The sequence below is a fragment of the Alligator mississippiensis genome, chromosome 1 (assembly GCF_030867095.1).
Source record: "Alligator mississippiensis isolate rAllMis1 chromosome 1, rAllMis1, whole genome shotgun sequence".
Lineage (NCBI taxonomy): Eukaryota > Metazoa > Chordata > Crocodylia > Alligatoridae > Alligator > Alligator mississippiensis.
Window position 1 is genome coordinate 242,175,027 of NC_081824.1, and position 21,513 is coordinate 242,196,539.

Consider the following 21,513-nt stretch of genomic DNA (forward strand, 5'->3'; position numbering starts at 1 on the left):
AGGGAAAAAGGAACATTTGGGGACCTGTCTTTGAAGAAACCTTACTAAGGGCACAGGAACAAACCATGCCAATGTGCAGGAAATCTAGCAACCGTGGCAGAACACCAGCTTGGCTCAGCAGGAACCTCTTCAGTAGGATAAAACACAAAAAGGAATCTTATAAGAAGTGGAAACTTGGACAAACAACTAGAAAGGAATATAAGAGTATAGCCAGGGCATGCAGGGGTGAAGTCAGGGAGGCCAAAGCGGAATTGGAGTTGCAGCTAGCAAGGGATGTGAAGGGTAACAAGAAGTTTCCATATGTATGTCAGCAACAAGAGTAGGTTCAAGGAAAGTGTGGGTCCTTTACTAAATGGGGGAGGCAACCTAGTGACAGAGGACACAGAAAACACTGAAGTACTCAATGCCTTTTTGACCTCAGTCTTCACAAGCATGGTCAGCTCCCAGACTACTAAACCTGGCAGCATAGTTTGGGGAGGAGGTGAGCAGCCAACAGTGGCAAATGGACAGGTTAAGAAATATTTAGAAAAGCCAGCTCTGTAGAAGTCCATGGGGCCAGATGGGATGCACCTGAGAGTGCTGAGGGAGTTGGCCGATGTGATTGCAGAGCTGCTAGCCATCATCTTTGAAAACTTATGGTGATCAGGAGCGGTCCCAGACTAATGGAAAAGGGCAAATAATAGTGCCCATCTTTAAGAAAGGGAAGGAGGATCCAGAGAACTATACATCAGCCAGCCTCACCTCAGTCCCCAGAAAAATCATGAAGCAGGTCCTCAAATAATCCATTTTTAAGCACTTGGAGAAGATGATTAGGAACAGCCAGCATGGATTCACCAAGCACAAGTCATGCCTGACCAATCTGATTGCCTTCTATGAGGAGATGACTGGCTCTGTGGATGCAGGGAGATCAGTGGAAGTGATATACCGTGACCTTAGCAAGGCTTTTGATACGGTCTCCCACAATAGTCTCACAAGCAAGCTAGCTAAAAAAGTATGGATTGGATGTATGGATTGTAAGGTGGGTACAAAACTGGCTGGATCATTAATCTCAAAACATAGTAGTCAACAGCTCAATGTCTAGTTGGCAGCCTGTGGCAGTGCACCTTTGGTGCCTGCCACTTTAAGGGCAGAAAACAGGCAGTAGCCAGGTGCCTGATGAGGGCAGCCATTTTGGACCCAGGGATATAAGCTGGGCTGCAGTTTGCAGCAGGAGGAAGGAGGAAACATCAGGCTGAGAGGCTGGTTTGGCCATAGTCAGTAGGTAAGGGTAGGGGCTATGGGGTGGAGGTGACCCCTTGTCCTGGGTAAGACATAAAACTACACCCTGCTGGGGAAGGGTGGCCTGGTGTGGGATCCTAGTGGTGTGGGAGCCCCCAGGAAATGCCAGGCCAGTTACCTCCCTGGCAAAAGGTGGGTTGGGGTGCCTTATAACCCCAGCCCCACACCCTGGTGGTGTTTTAACAAGCAGGGGGAGCCCAGGCTTGTTAAGGAGCCCTGAGGCAGAGCTCAGGCTGGAGGAGGGACCTGGAGCCATGCCCAGGTAGCAGGGTAAAGCCTGGGGGTGACTACTAGAGAGACGCTGAGTGAAGAAGGGTGACTACTAGAGCAGCTCTGTGAGTATGGGTGAGTGAGGAGGCCCAGTGTGGCCTGGTGAGGGGCCAGGAGCAAAGTAATAGGCCAGCAGCTGTAGAATCATTCAGTCAATGCTCAAGTCAGGGTAGCAGGAGATGCACAACAGACTGTGCCGGGGAAGACCGAGGCATGGAGAACTAAGCCCGAAGCTGGGTGAGGCCAGGCGGTATGAGTGTGGCCCTGAGAGAGGGCAGTATGGAAGAGGCTCAGTGACAGCCAGCAGAGTAAGCGGGACCCCAGTGAGAGAGGGGTGGCGTGTGAGTGGCCCTCTGGGGCTGTAGAGCAGAGCTACAACTGTATGCCCAGTTTGCTCCAGCCATAGGCTGGAGAGGTAACACACACAAAGGCACATCTGCAAGGCATGGGACCCACGGAGGGGAGGTAGGAGCAGGTATTAAGGCCCTTAGGGTGAAACAAACCCATGCACCAGTACAGGCTGGGGACCTCTCTCAGAGCAACAGCTTGCAAAAAGGGACCTGGGGGTTATAGTGGACAATACGCTGAATATGAGCCAACAGCGTGCCCTTGTTGCAAAGAAAGCTAATGGCATACTGGGCTTCATTGGTAGGAGCATTACCAGCAGATCAAGGGAAGTGATTATTCCTTTATATTCAACACTAGTGAGGCCATACCTGGAATACTGTATCCAGTTTGGGGCCCTCTGCTACAGAAAGCATGTGAACAAATTGGAGAGAGTCCAGCAAAAGACAGCAAAAATGGTTAGGGGGCTGGGGCACATCACTTCTGAGGAGAGGCTGAAGGAACTAATTGAGCTTATTTATAGAGGTGCACCGGTCAGTCCAATATCAGATAGGCACCAATATAAATTATTTATTTATTTATTTATTTTTTTGGCCTGATGCAGCCAATAAATGGCCTATGCATGCACGCAGCTGCAGCGTGCATGGGACCAGAAGCACAGCCCAGCTTGGAGAGCTGCATCCAGCTGGTAAGTCTGTTGTGGTGGAAGGGGAGGGGGAAAGCAAGGGGCGTGGGGGGGAAGCAGATCAAAGGCCCTGCAGTGAAGGAAGGAGTGGGGCCGGGGCTGCCCAGCCAGGGCAGGGTGGGGCAGGGCATGGGGATGGAGCCACAGCTCGGCTGGGAGGTGCGGGGAAGGGGCAGGTAACACAGCTTCCACCACTGCATGCACCCCAGGAGGCATTGGGGGGTGGGGTTGTCCCCAGACCTGCGCAGGTGGGTCAGCTGCTGCTGCAAGCTGGGGCTGTGCTCAGGGCAGGCAGCAGCAGCACTAGGAGGGGTGTTATGGGGAGTGGGGCTACAGCCACCCCAAAACTCACTGTAGCCCCTGCAACCCCCCTCCCAGCACTATTGCAACCCACCATGAACACGGCCCCAGCCCACAGTGGCAACCCATCCTGTCCTGCATGCAGATCTGGGAGCACTTTCCCCCCCCTCCCCCCCATGCCCTCCAGGGGTGCACGCAGTGGTGGGAGCCACCCACCCAAGACAAGCCATGGCTTTGCCCCACTCCCTCCCTTACTTCAGGGGCCTCAGTCTGCCCCTCACACCCCTTCTCTTCCACCTCAACAGACTTACCAGCTGGACACTGCTCTTCAAGCTGCCAGACTGCAGATCAGAAATTGGATCGGTATTGACCGATCCGCCTCCTTAAAAATCATCTATTGGTATCGGCCCCAAAAATCCCTATCAGTGCATTCATACTTATTTAGTCTGGAGAAGAAACTACTGAGAGGGGACTTAATAGCAGCCTTCAGCTACAAAAGAGCATAGAGCTAAACTGTTCTCAGTGGTGACAGATGACAGAACAAAGAGCAATGGTATCAAGTTGCAGCCAGGGAAGTTTAGATTAGATACTAGGAAAATCTCTCTCACTGGGAGGGTAGTAAAACACTGGAACAGGTTACCAAGAGAAGTTGTGGAGTCTCCTTGCTTAGAGGTTGGTTTTTTTGTTTTTTTGTTTGTTTTTTTTTGGGGGGGGGGGGGGTTGTTTTGTTTTTTTAAGACCCCAGCTAGACAAAACTTTAGATGGGATGAACTAGTTGGGGATGGTCCTTTTTGTACAGGTTCAAGTAGATGACCTCCTGAGGTCCCTTCCAACTTTTTTTTTCCTATGATTCTAAGGTACTGTAACTTTTTTATATACCAAGACCCTAACAATGCCTTAGAGCAGTGGTTTTCAACCTTTTTTTTTTTTTTTTTTTTCATTTGCAGATCCCTAAAAAATCTTGAATAGAGGGCCGGACCTCTTTGAATTGTAAGTGTGGGTATTCGCATACTTGATTGATCATAGTTGTCTTTCACAAACCCCTTAGAAATAATTTTCAGATGCCCAGGGGTCCGCAGGCCACAGGTTAAGAACCACTACCTTAGAGTGCCACTCCCCTATATAAAAGCAAAGGAAACTAAAAGTACAGGGAAGGATGTACTGGTCAACATAGAGACCTACAAGGCACCTCTACATGAGAAGCTGACTGCGCAATAGTGTTGTATGGCAAAAATTGTGCCAAGATGCTACAGTAGCATCTCTTAAAAGACATTTCACCAGCACTACTGCACAGTAACTCGTTACAGCACATTTATTTAGTATTTGCTTACACAAGTACTAAATAAATGTGCAGTAACCACTGCGCAGTAGCATCTCGTGTAGACGCACCCACAGATGCCAGTATCAAATTGTATCATCCAGACAAGAGAGAAGGCTTTTGAGAAATTGCCATCATGAGGAGAAAATCTGGGTGTCCCAATGTAACATGATGGCCTGTTTATCTGTACAGTTGGCATACAGTAAAGCCATTGCAAGTAGCCTACTGGGAAAAGCCTAATCAATCACTTTTCCTGGCCCATTATCCTGGAAACAGGAAGCTACCATGGATATGAGAGAGAATTCTACCAGACACGAACTCCAGTAACTGCTCCACAAGACTAAAGCAGAGAAGACACTGAACATGTGACACACTAGGTAATTAGGATAAGCAAACATTTTGTCAAGGTAATGAGAATCTGGACTGCATGGCCAAACAAAAATGGCCTCGATACTGCGAGCACTGGTGGCTTCTCTCTCATTTGTTGTAAAGCTTTAACTGGAACCACTTACCTGATTTCAGCCTCCACCAATGTGACTCGGTGGACTTTGAAATCAGGTAAGTGGCTCTAGTTAACCACCGAACATAAGAACATGGCTGCTTAGCCTCTTTACACTTCAGTGCTCCCCACTCCCTATGTAAAGATGGGCCTATTAGATCAAGTTAAAACCAAAATGAGTTGACAGTCTTCTCAGTTACAATCTACAGATCAGCCTTCTGTGTCATCAGGAGTGTACTCTACACCCAAGTGGAAAAAAAAATGTGAACGCATTGTGACTATGATACTAACTCAATTATGGTGCAAATATAAATGCTGTTGCTTCCCATTTAAAATGTTCCTTCTTATGAAAGACCTCAGTTTGCAGGCCCTTAAGGGAGCCCAAGAAATAAGCAATAGAGAATAGATTACCATGACTTGGAGAAACCATTACCAAATTAAATACTTGGCGCATAACTGAATGTATGAAACTGAAGAATCCCAGCTTCCCACCCACCCCATTTTGGGAGGGGGGTTGCCATCGTAGAACCAAAAAAAAACCAAACCAAATCATAAGTAGAAGTCAAACACCTACTATATTTGAATTTTATTACAAAAAATATTCATCATAACTTGTGGTTGTGCACTGTCTATAGAAAGGACTGCATATTAACTCAAAAATAAAGCATCTCTCTTTTATATTGTGTGTATGTATGGTAGGGTGTAGCTGGGGGTAGCTCTGTGTGTGTGTGTGGTATGGGGGGGTTGTGAGAAGGTATGGCTGTGTGGGGGGGCACATGGTATGGCTATATGTATGTGTCAATGGGGGTTGTGGGGGCAAGGTGTGGGTCACCTCTGTTACAGGGGCTCCACACTGCATGCCTACAGCTCCTACACTTGCAGTGGGGAAGCTCTGTGCTGGACTCCATGAGGAAGCAGGGGGAAGGGCTACCTCCACTCCTCGCAGAGTGTGGGGACCTGCGCAGCAAGGAGCAGAGAAGGCAGTAGGCTCCAGCGCAGGGCTTCCCCCAGTGTGATTGCTGGAGCTGCAGGCAGGCAGTGCGAAGCCCCAGCGATAGAGGCAGCTGAGCAGCCTGCACTCCTACCACCGCACGTAGCGCTGGCTGGAGCTGGATCCTACCAGGCACAAACACCCTGACTGAAGCAGTAAGGGCTGCACACCATGGGGAGAGTGTGTGTGGGGGGGAGGCTACCTATAACCCCCCCCCCCCAACCTTCACACCCACATCCTGCCCTGCCAAACTCTATGCTCCTGCTGTCCCCGTTGGGCACAGGCTCCATGCTTCTGCCCAGTTGCAACTCCACCCCTGCCCCCACCAGCCCCACTGCTTTTCTACCTGTTGCCCCAAGTGAGTTGGGCTTCCAGGAAGCCAAACAGGGTCCCATGGGGTGGCTGCAGCAGGAGACCCGCCCAGAAGCTGCTGCTGGCTGGGCCGGGCTATTCCGCCCAAGAGGGTGGGAGCAAAGTACAACAGGGTATGTTGGGGGGTGTACACATGGGCATCTCGCTCCCAGCCTCACAGGGGGGAGGGTGGGTGGGGCACAATTCACTGGGGGGTGCTGCAGGTCAAATGAAAGCATCTGGCAAGACGAATCTAGCCTGCGGGCTGTATTTTGTTCACCCGTGGTCTAAATAAACAATGGTTAAACCAGCCTGGTCACAAACATACAGGTTTCCCTCGCTTTATGCTGTACATACGTTCCTGGAATATGGAACATAACTCAAATATGCATAAAGGGAACCCACTTTACAATGTAACAAATAGGGATACATTTCAAGAACTCAACTGTACTGACCCCAGACCCATTTCTACCACTTTTACAAGACAGTTTTGGTACTCACCAACAGCAGATGGTACACACAAGTACAGGGTGGTGGTAAACGTTACCATAATGGGGGTGGCAAATATAGAAATACATGTTGCAGACAATGAGTAAGGAGCACAGATCTACACAGACTATATTTTGGTGCACATCACTCCCACAATGCACCACACAGAGCAGCTGAATGTGGACTTCCACCACACTGATCACATAAGAGTGAATTTACCTTGCATATAATGTAAAAAGGGTCATCACATAAGAGCGAATTCACACATTCAGAACCCGCATAAAGCGAGGGAAACCTGTACTTAGAAGTGTCAGTGGAATTTCCCTACAAATATCTGGCAAAGTTCTTTGAGTAGATGCGATACCTTTTATTAGACCAACTGAGTAGTTGGAAAAATGTTCTTAGCAAGCTTTTGGGTTCAGTCACCCTTCTTGAGGCATAGGAAGTCTCTGCTGTTCTGCGACCCCAACGAATGAGAGAAGCTAAAAGTGTGACAGGATGTCAGTGAGAATGTACACAGGTAGAAATTAGGAAAACAAACAGTAAAGCAGGGAAAGGGGTGGAGGGGAAGCAGGGGAGAAAAAGCCAAAGGTGAGTAAGGGAGACTACAGTGGTGGTAATTCAAGGTAGAAAAGAGGCTGTCTGTGAAAAAGGAAATGGCTGCAAATTAGGAAGACAAAGGGCAGAAAAGGGATGGGGGGAGAAAAGTAAAAGATCAGGTCAGGCAGGTATCTGGTGAATCAGATGTCAGGCAGGTTGTAATGTGTCATCAATCTAATGTCTATATTAGTCCATGATTTTTGTATCTAGTAGATTTATGAAGTGAATTTCATAGCCCCCACACCTCACCCCCAACTACTCAGTTGGTCTAATAAAAGATATCACATCTACTCAAAGAACCTTCCCTGCCTATGTCCTTAGACCAACACGACTACAACCTAAAACCCTACAAATGCCTATAGTAGTAATAGCATCCGCAAGGAGCGCATTTGCGACAAGGTCTTTCTGCTGCTAAACAGGCTTTTGTTTCATTTGTGGATACCTAGACAGTAGAAACAATAAATCCACTGCTAACGTGAAATTTTTCACATTCCAAAACTGAGTGCTGGGCTTCAAACACTCCGAGAGGCCGGAGTGTTTATTCACTGGCTAGAGCTATAGATCAGGTTATTTACTTACCCCCTGTGTATACTTGGTGGAGCCCAGCTTTGATCTTGGAGACTCAAAAGGGTAAGGCCTCTCAGCAAGATCCCAGTGGCTCCAGAGCAGCCCCCTGCCCTGCTCTGCCTGCATGGCTGGGGCTGGTCTCCATGACAACCCCAGCCTTGCGCTATCACAGCACAACTAAGGCTGGGGTCTCCATGAAGACTGGCCCCAGCCATGCGGGCAGCGATGCTGGGAAACGGGAGTCCAGCTACCAGCTGGATCTGCCATTTTGCCCACCCCTGAACTAAAGCAATTAGTTAAACAAAAGCTACATTTTGTAAATATTGCCCCTAAATTAGATGTTACTTCCAATTCAATAGCAGCACCCAGCCCTAACTAGGGCTAAAAACTCTTCCAGTAAATGTGTCATGTACCCCTTCTTTGAAATATTAGTCTTTATTAAAACAGTGCTTTGAAGCAAAAATATGCCAGAAAATTGTATATAAACATATCACTTCTCAAAAGAAAAGTTGAGTATAAAAAAAGTTGAGGGGCTGCATGCTTCCTCCTGAAACAAATGGAGAGAAGTTGCCTAAGTGATAGCATGTTTGTATGTAGGGGTGCACAAATAGAGATTTTTGGGACCGATACCGATAGCTAATTTTTAATATCAGCTATTAAGAATAACCTATCCGATTGTTGCTTTGAGGCCTGGCAGCATGGAGAGCAGCATCCAGCTAGTAAGTCTGTCGTAGGTGAAGAGGCAAGTGGGGAGGGAAGGAGTGTTGTGGGGGGCAGACTGCAGCCCCCACAGTGAGGGAGGGAATGAGGTTGGCACTGGGACAGGTGCTGCCCACCTGGGGCATGGCACAGGACGAAACCGTGGCTCATCTCGGGGGTGCAGAGGAGTGACTCCCACCGCTGGACACACCCCAGGAAGGTAAGGGGGGGTGTGCCCCCCCAGATCTACACGTGGGGAGAGGGCAGGCTGCTGCTGTGGGCTGTGGCCAGGGGCAGCACCAGGCTCTTCCCAGTGGGGGTTTGGGCCAGGACTGCGTTTGAGACAGATAGCAGCGGCACTGGGAGGGGAGCTTTGTTGAATTCTGGGGTGGCTGTAGCCCCCCCCCCCCCCAGCTCCCCTCTCTGCACCACCACCACCCGCCCCAAGCGCAGCCCCAGCCCAAACCCCCACTGCTGGGAAGAATCTGGCACTGCCCCTGGCCCCAGCCCACAGCAGCAGCCCACTCTCACCCCAAGCGCAGACCCTGGGGGCAGACCCCCGTGCATCCCAGGGTGCATGCAGCAGAGGGACCTGCCCCTCCCTCCCCATGGCCCCCAGATGAGCCATGGCTCCATCCTGCATCCCACCCCACCCATGCAGTGGCTGCCCCGGCCCCACTCCCTCCCTCATCATGGGGGCCTTGGTCTGCCCCACCCACCTTTCCCCACAACAAACTTACCAGCTGGACACTGCTCTCCAAGCTGCCAGGCTGTGCTCCTGGCCGCCTGCATGCTGTGCTGCGGCAGCGCGCATACACGCAGCATTTAATCAACCACATCCGCCAAAAAAACAAAACAAAATCCAAAGCAATTGCTGATAACATCAATTTTCCTTTAACTGGTCCAGATATAATATAGGACCGATGTGTCAGTGCACCTCTATTTGTATGCCCATGTGAAGCAACAAACAAAGGTGCCTTCTGAGCAGAACTGAAAGCCTGCCCCCTCCCAGTAGGGTATGAACTCTTTCATGCTGCTGGGCTTCAGTGAGACTCTGGGATCATGAGGGAGACTGGAAGGGAAGGTGGAAACTTCTGATCACACAGCAAGGCAGGGTAGCTCCTTCAGTAAGTGATCAGAGTCACTAATACTGTTTGTATCTCCACAGGGGAAGAAAGGAGGTTCCAAGAGAACTGGAAGGGAAGGCTGCATAGACCTTAAACAAAATGCAGCAGCAGGAAGAGCAAACAAAAAGACCTGCCAAAGGGGAAAAAAAGGAATAAAGAGGGGTTGTGAACACCCTCAGGGAGGGGCATACCACCTGCATTTGATTTCAGTCAATGAAGGCTTCTCACTGCATTGTGACTTGAAGAGTTGTTTATAAACTGCATCACTGAGTTTATCTCCATTTGGTTGGAAGTCTCTAGGCAAAGCTCTATGGTTTTGTCAGGCAGGAGGGTGATGGGACAGCAAGCAGCTGTTGCTGATGGACATTGGGTCAAATTGTACTAACAGCAAGCTTGGCATTGTAGAGTACACAGAGGAAAGGCAGTCTTTCCCTACCTACCTGCCCCCATCCTCCCCTGTGGACTTTGCAGTGTCAAAGAGGCAAGCAACACAACAAACACATAAGCCAAAAAATCAGCAGATGCCTGGGCAGAAACAGAACATACCAGTAAAAGGCCAAGCTTACTCTCAAGGACTTATCAACAGAATTAGAAAAGGCACAGAGAAGGGCAACCAAAATGATCAGCAGTATGGAGTAGTTGCCACACCAAGAGAGCCTAATAGGCTAGGACTCTTTGGTTTGGAAAGAAGGCTGAGGGGGGGTATATTATAGAGGTCTATAAAATCATAAAGGCTGTGGCAAAGTGAGCAGGGAACTGTTACTTACCAAGTCCCAGAATAGTAGAACTAGGGAGCACCCACTGAAATTAATAGGCAACAGCTTTTAACTAAAAGAGAAGGTTTTTTCTACAACACATGCTAACTCATAGATTTCATTGCTCCAGAGGAGGTGGAGGCTGCTGGCACTAGATTTATGACCCAGATACCTTGTTCTGGGCAGACCCAAACTCTCAGACTGACCACAACCTCTCTATTAGATAATAGGCAAATTTTATTGATATATAGTGACAGACGATAAGAATACTGCAAAGAATTTTATTAGGGCTGACAAATGATTAAAAAAATAATCGCGATTAGTTGCAAGATTAAAAAAAAGTTGCAATTAATCTCAATCTTAATCTCACAGTTAAACAAGTCAGTACCCCTCACCCAACAGCCCAGAGCCCGTGTGCCCTGCAGCTCCTCCCCACCACCAACAGCACGCAGCCCCAGCCCACCCCATGCCTGCTCCTGACTTGCTCACTAGCCAAAACCCGTGCACACAGCCCCAACCCCGGCCCACCCCACATCGGCTTCAGACTCACTTGCTCATGCTGAGCAGTGGCAGCAGCCACACAGAAGCTGCTGCTGAGCATGGAGGAAAAGTGGCCCCTCCCTCTTGCTGCTACCAGGCCTTTCTTGCTACAGGCACCTGAAGCCCACACCCGGGCTACCCTGTGGCTCCCCTGCACTGCCACCGCTACCCCACTGGGTGACCTGGAGGTGGCAGTGACAGCAGCAGAGAGGAGCCGCTGCAGGGCAGCCTGGGCACAGGCTCTGGGCAGCTACAGCAAAAAAGACCTAGCAGCGGTGAGAGGGAGGGACCACTTGTCCCCTATGCCAAATTGCAACTTCTGGCCAGCCACTGCCACTGCTCAGCATAGGCAGGAGTGTCTGTAGCAGGCACAGAGCAGGCCAGGGTTGGGGCTGTGCACACGGGTTCTGGCTGGTCCTCTTCACTGGTCAAAAAATGTGTGCAATTAATATGATTTAAAAAATTAATGCATTAATTCATTTTTGCGTTAATCACATAAGTTAACTGTGATTAATTGACAGCCCTACATTCTATATCTACCAGTCCTAGAGCTGTCACAGAGTCAAGGTACGTCTGATCAGTACATGAGCTTCAACCTGAGGTTCTTTCTTGAATGTCAGATGTCAGCAGCCTGGAGGTCGAAGGCTGAGGCCCAACCCCTGCAGTGGGGTAGGTGAGACAGGCTGGTGGTATACCCCCTGTCCCTGGTGGCCTCGGGTTCCCATCTCAGGGAGCCTTTGCTGTTCTGAAATCCCTCCTTTTGTATCCCTCCTCCCCTCTGATGACTCTTCATCTCTGGGCATGGTTGATTGGTCTCCCTGTGGTCATCATATTGTCCACGTTTTGTCCTGACAGCATATTTCTTTGTTTTAACAAATCTGCCACATGCACAAATTGTTTACCAGGCTTCCTAACTTGGTCTGTTCACCAAAACCAGAAATCCAAAGGGCCCTACAGTAGGTACTGTGACCTGGCACCAATGCTGCAGAGTTCTTTATCTCTGTTATGGAACAGTGTGGTACATGTCTTCAATTTCCCAGCCTGTGCATCTGCTTGTCCCTTGGCCTCAGACACAGTGGGCATTGAAGGAAACGGTCATAAACAGGCTTTATAAAACAATTAACCCTTGCTGTTGCCCTGGACCATTGTTCTAATACATTACATATTTACTTTACCTATAAGCCAGTTCCTAAAAGCAAACCTCTAAATACCATTTTCTAGCCAGAGGCAGATAGCACAGCCAGGTTCAAAAAGAAACTGAAAAAATTCATGGCTGATCTATTAATGGTTATTAAACAGAAATGTTGGAGATGTTTCCTCTGACATCTGTAAACCAATAATGGTGGATGCCAGGGAGGGTAATAAATAGGCATTGGGTCACTCTAGATCAGGGGTGGGCAAAATACAGTCAATGGGCCAGATCCAGCCCATGGAGAGACTTTGTCCAGCCCATGGCAGATCGTCAATTCCTCCAGGCCTAGGCGCCATTCAGCCCATGATACATCCTGCCACCCCCTGGGCATGCAGCAGCGCTGGGCAGCTCTGTGGCTGGACTGCCTTTCTAGGCAGCCTAGTCAGCAGTGGCTCCTTCAAGCTACCACCGCTGCTGGCCCCAGCCCTGTGGTACTGGCAGGGACCTGAACACACAACCCTGACCCCAGCCCACCCTGGGCCTGCTCTGGACTCAGCCCAGTGGAGCAGAACAGCCAGAAAACATGTGCAAACCCACACTGAGCAGCAGTGGCAGCCGGACAGAAGCTGCTGCTTGGCACAAGGGCCATAGGCAGTTTTTCATTGCATCATCTCTTTTCTTTGTACTCCTTATTCAAGAAAACTTCAACGTTCGGAGACCTCACTTGCAACTACCCTGTTCTTCCTCAAGGTGATTCCTACAATATCGATTCTACATTGAGAGCCTTTGAACACAAAGCAGTCAGTCAATATTATGCCATAATGGCAAATACATGCATGAAAGCAAATCCACAGAGGACAGGCTACAGCAGATATGCCCTCACTAACTAGAGGAGAGTGAGAGTTCAAATTTCACTTCTAACAGTTGTTCAAATTCCCAAACAATTTAATCCTCTTACTGCAGGTTCTGGAATACTGGGTCATTTCTATAAGAAATGATGAGCTCCACAAAAGAGTTGCTGAAAGCTCTCTTCCTCCCCACCACCATTTTTAAGTTAGAGAGCTCATACAAGGTCACTGCAGAACCAGAACCCAACTGTCTTACTCAATGATCTCCAACCTTTTTAAGGTGAAGATCACTTTTTAAAGTAAAGGGTAACCCAGGATCTCCAAGGAAGAGAAGGGAGGGAGAGCATCTGGCTCTCTGGCAGGTTGCCCAGAGGCAAGCTGTCAGGGAGGCTTTCAGGCTACCCTGTCCCTTCCCATTTGCTGCCTGATGGCAATGGAAACAGGGGTGTCAGATCGACCCAGTACAGTTCCAAGCGGACCTGCAGCCCCAGAGCCCAGACCACCACTAACTGGTGATCTGGCTCACAGGCTGCAGGTATATTCAGTGAAGATCCCAGCACCCCTACACATAGAGCCCTAAATCACTGGTTTGCACTGATCCCAGCTCCCCAGATTCAGAAGCAGGGAAGTTCACAGGGGAAGAGGCTCCCTAAAAGAGGCAGTGGGGATAACAAAGACTCCCAATCAACTCCTGCTGCTTGCAGGAAGTGCTGCTCATCTGTGCTAGTATGCAAGCAGTGAAGGTATCAGCCCTTGGTGATACCGGAGGCTCACAGGGAGCCTCAATAACCTTGCCGTCCAAGTAAAAGTAATGGGGCTACCTGCAGCCCAGGAACTTTAATGTGCTGTTGGTGCTCCAATGCTAGCAGCCCATTAAATAATTAGGAACTTTAAAGGGCTCCCTGGCAGCCCAAGACTGGCTGCAGCCAATTTTCAGGCTACCCAGTACCTGGGTTTGCAAGCCTGTCAGTGAGCTGGCTGTTCATGGCTGCACACAACACTCTGTTTTTGGTAGTGCTACAAACTTTGTGGCAAAGTTGTGTTCAACTTCCAGCCTACATAGCTGTGTCATCCAGCCTCTAGCGAACACTGTGACCTGGAGCATACAGCCTTTTGCCCATGGACCAACCCTGTACCACTCACCTGACCTGGCCCACAGATTGAGAAAGTTAAGCACCCACTGTTGTAGTTCTAAAAAAATAATGTCTGGAGGCAACGCTAGAGATTGTCTAGCTCTCAGTCAGTCAATGACTCACCTTCTGGTAGCTCAGACAACTGACGGGTCAAATCCCCTTACGAAGGAAAGGGGGAAAGGGCATAAATAAGCCCCCTTGGCTGAACAGAGAACTCCAGAAAAGACTGGAGTTCTGGGGGCAAAGAAAGAGATTTATAGGCAGTGGAAGCAGGGGGCAGCCACAAAGGAGGAATACACCTCCCTGGAGCACTATTGCAGGGAATCAGGCAGGCAGGCCAAGGCAGGACTGGAGCTTAGGCTGGCTACAACAATTAAGGACAATAAAAAGTCCTACAGACACATAGTGAGCAAAAGGAAGGCACAGAGTAACATTGGGCCCCTGCAGGACAAATCAGGACAGTTGGTGGTTGATGCAAGGAAAAAGGCAGAGCTCCTCAATGAGTTCTTCACTTCAGTATTCCTAAGTACCGACCAAGACAATTCCCCCACCTAGAACACAGACAGATGTCCAAAAGGCACCAGACCGCCAAAGGTTAGTGCTGAATTAGTTAAGGAGCACTTGGAAGGACTGGATGGGTACAAGTCAGTCAGCCCAGATGACCTCCATCCACGGTTGCTGAAGGAATTAGCCAGTGTCATAGCTGAGCCACTGGGACGACTGTTTGAGTACTCATGGTGCTCCGGCCAGGTCCATGAGGACTGGAAAAGGGCCAACATGGTGCCTATTTTTAAGAAGGGGAGAAGGGATGAGCCAGGTAATTTTAGGCCAGTCAGTCTTCTATCCCTGGGAAAATACTGGAAAAATCAAAGAGCACATTTGTGAAAGCCCAGCAAGGGAAATGATGCTGAAAGGAAACCAGCGTAGGTTCGTCACAGGTAGATCCTGCCTGACAAACCTTACAGCCTTTTATGACCAGGTCACACACTGCCTTGACACAGAAGCTGAGGCTGATGTCATCTACCTGGATTTTAAGAAGGCCTTCGACACAGTTTCACATCCTATTCTCATAGGGAAGCTAAAGGGCTGTGGAGTGGACGCTTACACAGTCAAGTGGGTGGCCAACTGGCTTAGGGACTGCACCCAGAGAGTGGTGGTGGATGGGTCATTCTCAGCCTGAAAGGAGGTGGGCAGTAGGGTTCCCCAGGGTTCAGTCCTTGGACCGGTGTTATTTAATATCTTCATCAGCGATTTGGATGAGGGTGTGGACAGCACCCTCTCCAAGTTCGCAGATGATACCAAGTTATGGGGCAGTTACCACACCGGAGGGCAGGGAGCAGATACAGGCCGATCTGGACAGGTTGGATCAATGGGCAGAACAAAATAGGATGCAATTCAACACAGATAAATGTAAGGTACTACACCTAGGGAGGAGGAATCCCCAGTACACTTATAGGTTGGCGGATGACCTCCTCAGCAGCTCAGCGGCTGACAGGGATCTTGGAGTCATAGCTGACTCCAAGATGAACATGAGCCGGCAGTGTAACAAGGCCATCAACAAGGCCAATTGCACCTTGTTGTGCATTAGCAGATGCGTGACCAACAGATCGAGGGAGGTGATGCTCCCCCTCTATGCAGCATTAGTCAGGCCACAGTTGGAGTACTGTGTCCAGTTTTGGGCGCCGTACTTCAAGAGAGACACGGAGAATCTGGAGAGGGTTTAGAGGAGGGCCACTCGCATGATTAGTGGCCTCCGTGATAGACCCTATGAGGGGAGTTTGAGGGATCTGGATCCCTTCAGCCTTCACAAGAAACATCTGAGGGGAGACCTTGTAGCCGCCTATAAGTTTATCAAGGGAGAACAACAGGGAATTGGAGATGCATTATTTACCAGAGCGCCCCTAGGAGTTACTAGGAATAATGGGTACAAACTAGTGGAGAGCAGATTCAGGTTAGACATTAAGAAGAAATGTTTTACAGTAAGGGTGGCCAGAATCTGAAATGGGCTGCCAAGAGAGGTGGTACTATCACCTAACTTGGAGGTCTTCAAGAGGAGGCTAGATAGTAACCTGGCTGGGGTCATCTGACCTCAGTCCTCTTTCCTGCCAGGGGCAGGGGGTCGGACATGATGATCCTCTGTGGCCCCTTCAAACTCTACAGTCTATGAATCCCATGGATAAGCCGTGTGGGGTATGGGACAGTTGCATATAACACACGCAGCAAAACCTCTTCAAATAGATTTTGTACTTAAAAACAAATACGTAATGGGAAATCGTAAACATTCATTTATCTCACATTTTATTTGTGAAATCCACCAGTAAGTGTAAGCATTATGCATTCTCTTCTGTAATATCTCAGATTGACAGATTGGCTCTTTAGCATACTGTGAAAACTTGAGTAAAATGGCAATTGTGGCAGGGATTAATGGCAAATAACTTTCCAAATTCTGCAAATGTCCCTCTCATGATATAACAGACAGAAAAGCAAGAAATTTTGTATTGTTTTAGAGTACAAGTTTGATGAAACAGGGGTATATACTGTTCTTGGAATTTTTTTGGAGATAGAAATAAGACCCTTAGATAACCTTGAAGAATACAGTCAGCAACATTGCAGACAACACGAAGATGGCAAGGAATACACAAAGCTTTCTCCTTGCTATTTCCAGGCTATTAGTGACTAAGAGGAGTGGAATGCACTGCCTCAACACTTAATGTACTGCAAATACAATGCTCCTGATCTAAAATTTCTAGCACAGCTTTAATGACACTCCACCTCTTATGACATCCTATGAATTCTCTTGCTATGCATAAGGCAGCCCTCAAGATCACGGCAGTATTGAGTGAATTTGAAGGATGGAATGCTAGTCCTTGTCTGCACATAGATCTTACCTACCTACCAGCTACCTATCTTAGCTACCTACCAAGGACAGTCCTTTTGAGCCACTCTCTCTTCTGAAGGAAAACCCTGCTTGAAATCAAGGCAAACTCTGGTTCAACTGGCACATTCTAGCTTCAGTAATGGTGATGGACTTGACATGGGAATCCTATGGTAAAACTCCATGGCCCATATTCCCTCTTTGAAAAATCTATGAAAGTAGAGAAATGGGAAAAAAATACATGTTATGGTACTACTATGCTACATATGCAAATAAGTCATAATAAATAAAGAACTGGGCTCCAACAATAACACTATTCAGCCCAAAGACAAAATTGGATTTTTTATTACTACATTTCTTGTTAAATGCATGACTTTACACCCGTCTATTTTATGAATTACACTCCCCCCAAAAAATACAGAATGACCAGTATGTTAATGCTCTTACCTCAACTATGTAATTTTCTGTACTTCACTGTAACTAGACAACTGTAACATTGCATTAATACAGTTTGGGGTAGCACTATAAACATGTCTTACATTTCTATAATAAATCAAGTTGTCCAGTTCTATGAAGACTGGATTTTTGGGGCCTCATCTTTGAAATGCCTTTATTCATAGAGCATGAAGGTCTCTGCAGGGCACAAAGCTGGAGGAGGGCACAAAGATTTTGTTAATCAATGTTTCTGGCACCCTGACTGCCACGTTCCATTCATAGTTCTTTTTAAGTCCATCTCTTAAATCTGATAAGTTCTTAAAAGTATGACCTGTAAAGTGCCAGCTTTAGACAGAGCTCAGCTGATGGCAATTCTTCACTGTAAGAAGTAAATGCTCTTTTTTGTTCTGGCAAATGCTTTAATGTCACCTTTTTATTACACATAGTGCCCACAAGTGTGTGTGTGGGGGCGGTATGGCTGATCAAATAAGAAGATAAGAGTCCCAACTCTGGAGGCCTTCTAACATTATACAGGCCAACAAATAAAACAGTGCACAAAGCGTGCAATTTTCACTTAAGAACCAGCCTCAAAGTCAAGTTTCACCCTACACAGACCTGCAGATGTTTCTGCCGGAGAAAGGCTGCTTTTAGAACTTAACGGCTAGTTTACTTCAAAAAGCTTCTGGTATTCTACCCACAGTGCCCACATGCTGCCCTGTAATTTAACTAATGATACCAACTGAGTCTCATGTATTTATACTGCACTCTTGTATTACTTATTCTATTGTACATGCATCTGCTTGTCCTTGTTTTCATATTTTAAGAAACAGTGTAATACCCACACATTTCAGATACTTAACGCATTCAGCTAAGTACTGTATTATTTACTTACTGGAAGAATCTAAAAAGTAGCTCCTACAGCAACATTAAAAGCCAGAAACTGAAGGTGGTCTCTGTCAATTTGCCATAAAGCACTTTAAAGCATTGGAGGTTAGAGTGCATTATCTCTATCCCCAATGAATGCAGTCCTGACATTCACAAAGAATCCTATTGTTCCCTGTACTCAACAAAATACTTAACAGATATTCTTTATTGACCAATTTTGCAGTGGGAGGGGGGGAAAGGGCAGGGCAAGCAAAGCAGAGGAACACTAACCAACTTGGGGACAAATCTTGTCCGTCACAGACAGCAGCCAGTACTTAATGTTTCAGATGAAGATAATAATAAACTTTCCATCCCTCCCCCACCTGGCCAAACAGGAAGTTTCTTATTAGCCCAGTCTGTCACCAGGCCAGTTATACCCTGAGGCAGAAGGGTTTGCATTTAAATGACAGACAGATAGATTACAGACATGTACAGGCACCCTATTAATATGTAATTTCTAGTATACCTGTATATATTACTTAAGACAACGAATATCATCATCCAGTGTAACAGCAATTTTTTTTTCTGAATCTTAAATTCTGTGCCTCAGTATCTCATGACAACGAGCTGCACAGGCTAACTGTACAAGACGGCATTCTCTTTTATCAGCGCTAAATGTATCATCCTTCAATTTAACCGAGTGGCCATTTACACTTTGTTATAATAAAAGAACAAACGAGTGTAACTGACTGAGGTCCACTAAACAGTTTATTAACTGTAACTCCATCAATCACATCTCTCTACACTAGGGTTCTAAACTTTACAGCTCTGCACGTGGAAGTTTTTCTGTTCTCCAAGCATTTTTGCCATCTGCCTCTGAATGTCTTCTTCAGCCTCTGAAATGGGGCAACCAGAACCACACAGAATATTCTCAGCAAGAGTATCATATAATTTATATAATGTTATGTTTCTTGTATGATCTTCTAACCCATTCCTGAGGCATGTTGACATTTTCTTTTGCTTTTTCAACTGCCTGTGCATGTTACTAATACTTTTCTAAGCTAATGACAAACAATTACCAGATCTGTTCCCTGACTGGAGGGGCACACCAGGGTTTTTCAAGTATTTTCCTATTTCACTGATGGTTATTGCACCCATCTCTGACTGCTACAAAAAATCTCAGGGTGGATAAAAACCAACATTTTTTTTTTTTAAATTTAAAAAAAATTTTTTTTTATTTTATTTAAAAAATATAAACCTATATAAAGGTAGTTTTAATTTAAAATAGATTTAGGAAAGCTCTCATCATGGAATAGGGATTATTTCTAATATTCATGTAACCTTTTTAGAAAAGAATTAGAAATAAGTCACAACAGGCCATGGACTATATTAGGGGCCCCAATCTTACGGGGGTCCCAGAGACTCCTCTGTAGATTAGTAAAGATTAAAGAAAACCACTCTGCCCAACAGGACTCGGGGCTTGGCCTACAACAGGAATAGGCAACCCCCAGTACGCGTGCCAGTTAGTGGCATAAGGAGACATTTTCCTCAGCATGCCAGGAAGTGTGCTGAGGAAACTGTTTAAAAAATAAATTTAAGTCGCTGCTCCAGGCTCTCCAGAGCAGCCACAGCTCCCAACACCACAACCCGGGCAGGGTCAGAAGAACACAGGCAGGGACACAGTCTGCTCTGCTGATGCCACCCCCATGTCTGTGGCGGTGCTGAGCACTTCATAAATCTTCACAAACTCAGCCACAGGCACCAGGGACAGGGGCAGCAGAATGAAGACTGCCTCCCTTCCTGTGTTCTCTTCACCCCACCCCAATGCCTCCCCCAGCCTGAAGCCAGCAGACTCTCCCAGTGCAAGCTGCCTCAGGTGTAGGGGAAGAAATGGCACTGAAACAGCACACAGAGCTGACATTGATCTTGGCAAGGTATCACGGGCAACTCATATGGGGGATACAGGGGGTGGTATGTGCTTTCCCTCCCTCCCTCCTGTTTCAGCCACCAGCGGGAGGGTTTGGGATTGAGAGAGTGGTTGAGAGTAAAAAGGTAAGAAAGGTTTATTGGCTTAACAAACACACAACTACGCAAAATATAACAAGACAACAATGACAGACAATAACAATTTACATCAGCAACTTATTGGCAGTCCCTTCTGATGCCTGATGTACAACAAGTTTTTCTTCTATAAAGCTCAGTGAAGTCAGGCGTCCCCAACTTGCACTGTCTGAAGGAACCTGGTATTCAGTCCTTGGGCTCTTCTAGATCTATGGGCCCACTGAATCCAGGTCAGCAGCTAATTTCTAAATTAGTAGCTTCTCCTACAATGCTGCATCTCCCTTCTGATAATTTTCAGATGTGCTAATTTATAACTTCTGAGCTACGCTGTGGACTCACAGCCACTCACGACGAACTTTTCTTATGACTGACTAATAGCAGTACAAGCCTTTGCATTTTTTTGATAAGGTTAATTTTAACTGCACCACTACTGTCACGGCGGGGTCCTGCAGGAGGGCCGTGATCTCGAGGCCCCCTCTCCGTGTCAAGTCGGCCCAAGGGCACCCTCTATTCTTGCCCACCACGTCTTTGCTCTTAAGTTGGGAGGCTGCCTTATACCCTCTTGGACACGTAGACTCCTGGACCCCTCGTGGATCTTGTCCAGCACAAATGGGTGCTTCGGGGCACCCTAGCCTTATGGGCTACGCATGGTTCCAACCTCCCCTGATACCACGCCCCAAGCCTCGCAAATGGGATAGACGTTGGTTTGTCTTTCTCTGTACACTGATGCCCCCTCCTGGGGCTCTCCCTGCCCACTCCGGGCCTTCGCTGCGCCGTCGCCCTCTCTTGGGGCCTTCTCTGCGCTGTTGTCCCTTGTCTGGGCCTTTTCAATAGTGCCCCTTCCTGGGGCCTGCTATGCCCGTTCTGGGGCTCTCTCTGAGCCCACACTCGGGCTTCTAAAATGCCGCCCCCTTCCTTGGGGCTTTTCCGCGCCCACACCTGGGCTTCTGAAGTATTGCCCCCTTCCTGGGTCTCGTCACGCCCGCACTGGGCTTCTCAATTGTGTCGCCCTCTCTCAGGGCCTTCTCAATAGTGCCCCTCCCCGGGGCTCGTCGTACCCACACTTGGGCTTCTAAAATATGGCCCCCTTCCTGGGGCTCGTCATGCCCGCACTGGGGCTTCTCAATAGTTGCCTGACTCTGGGGCTTGCTACGCCCTCACGGGGCTTCTTAAAAAGGCTGCCCCTTCCTGGGGCTCATTGTGCCCCACTTGGGCTTCTCAAAGTTGCCCCTCTCTAGGGCTTGCTACGCCCGCACTGGGGCTTCTCCAAAGTGCCCCTCTCTAGGGCTCGCTACGCCCGCACTGGGGCTTCTCCAAAGTGCCCCTCTCTAGGGCTCGCTACGCCCGCACT

General features: G+C 48.0%; 1 protein-coding gene and 1 long non-coding RNA gene across 4 annotated transcripts in view; one reads left to right on the forward strand and one right to left on the reverse strand.

Annotated features, from left to right (window-relative positions):
- PTK7 (protein tyrosine kinase 7 (inactive)) overlaps positions 1–21,513 on the reverse strand; it is a 188,245-nt gene that overhangs the window by 150,302 nt on the left and 16,430 nt on the right. The window lies entirely within an intron of this gene.
- Positions 1,141–10,687, forward strand: LOC109280320 (uncharacterized). Of its 2 annotated transcripts, XR_009458967.1 has the most exons (4): positions 1,141–1,261; positions 2,498–2,581; positions 3,826–3,868; positions 9,561–10,687. It is a non-coding gene; the product is annotated as an uncharacterized LOC109280320 (long non-coding RNA). The 2 variants fall into 2 exon arrangements; XR_002086598.2 differs by lacking the exon at positions 2,498–2,581.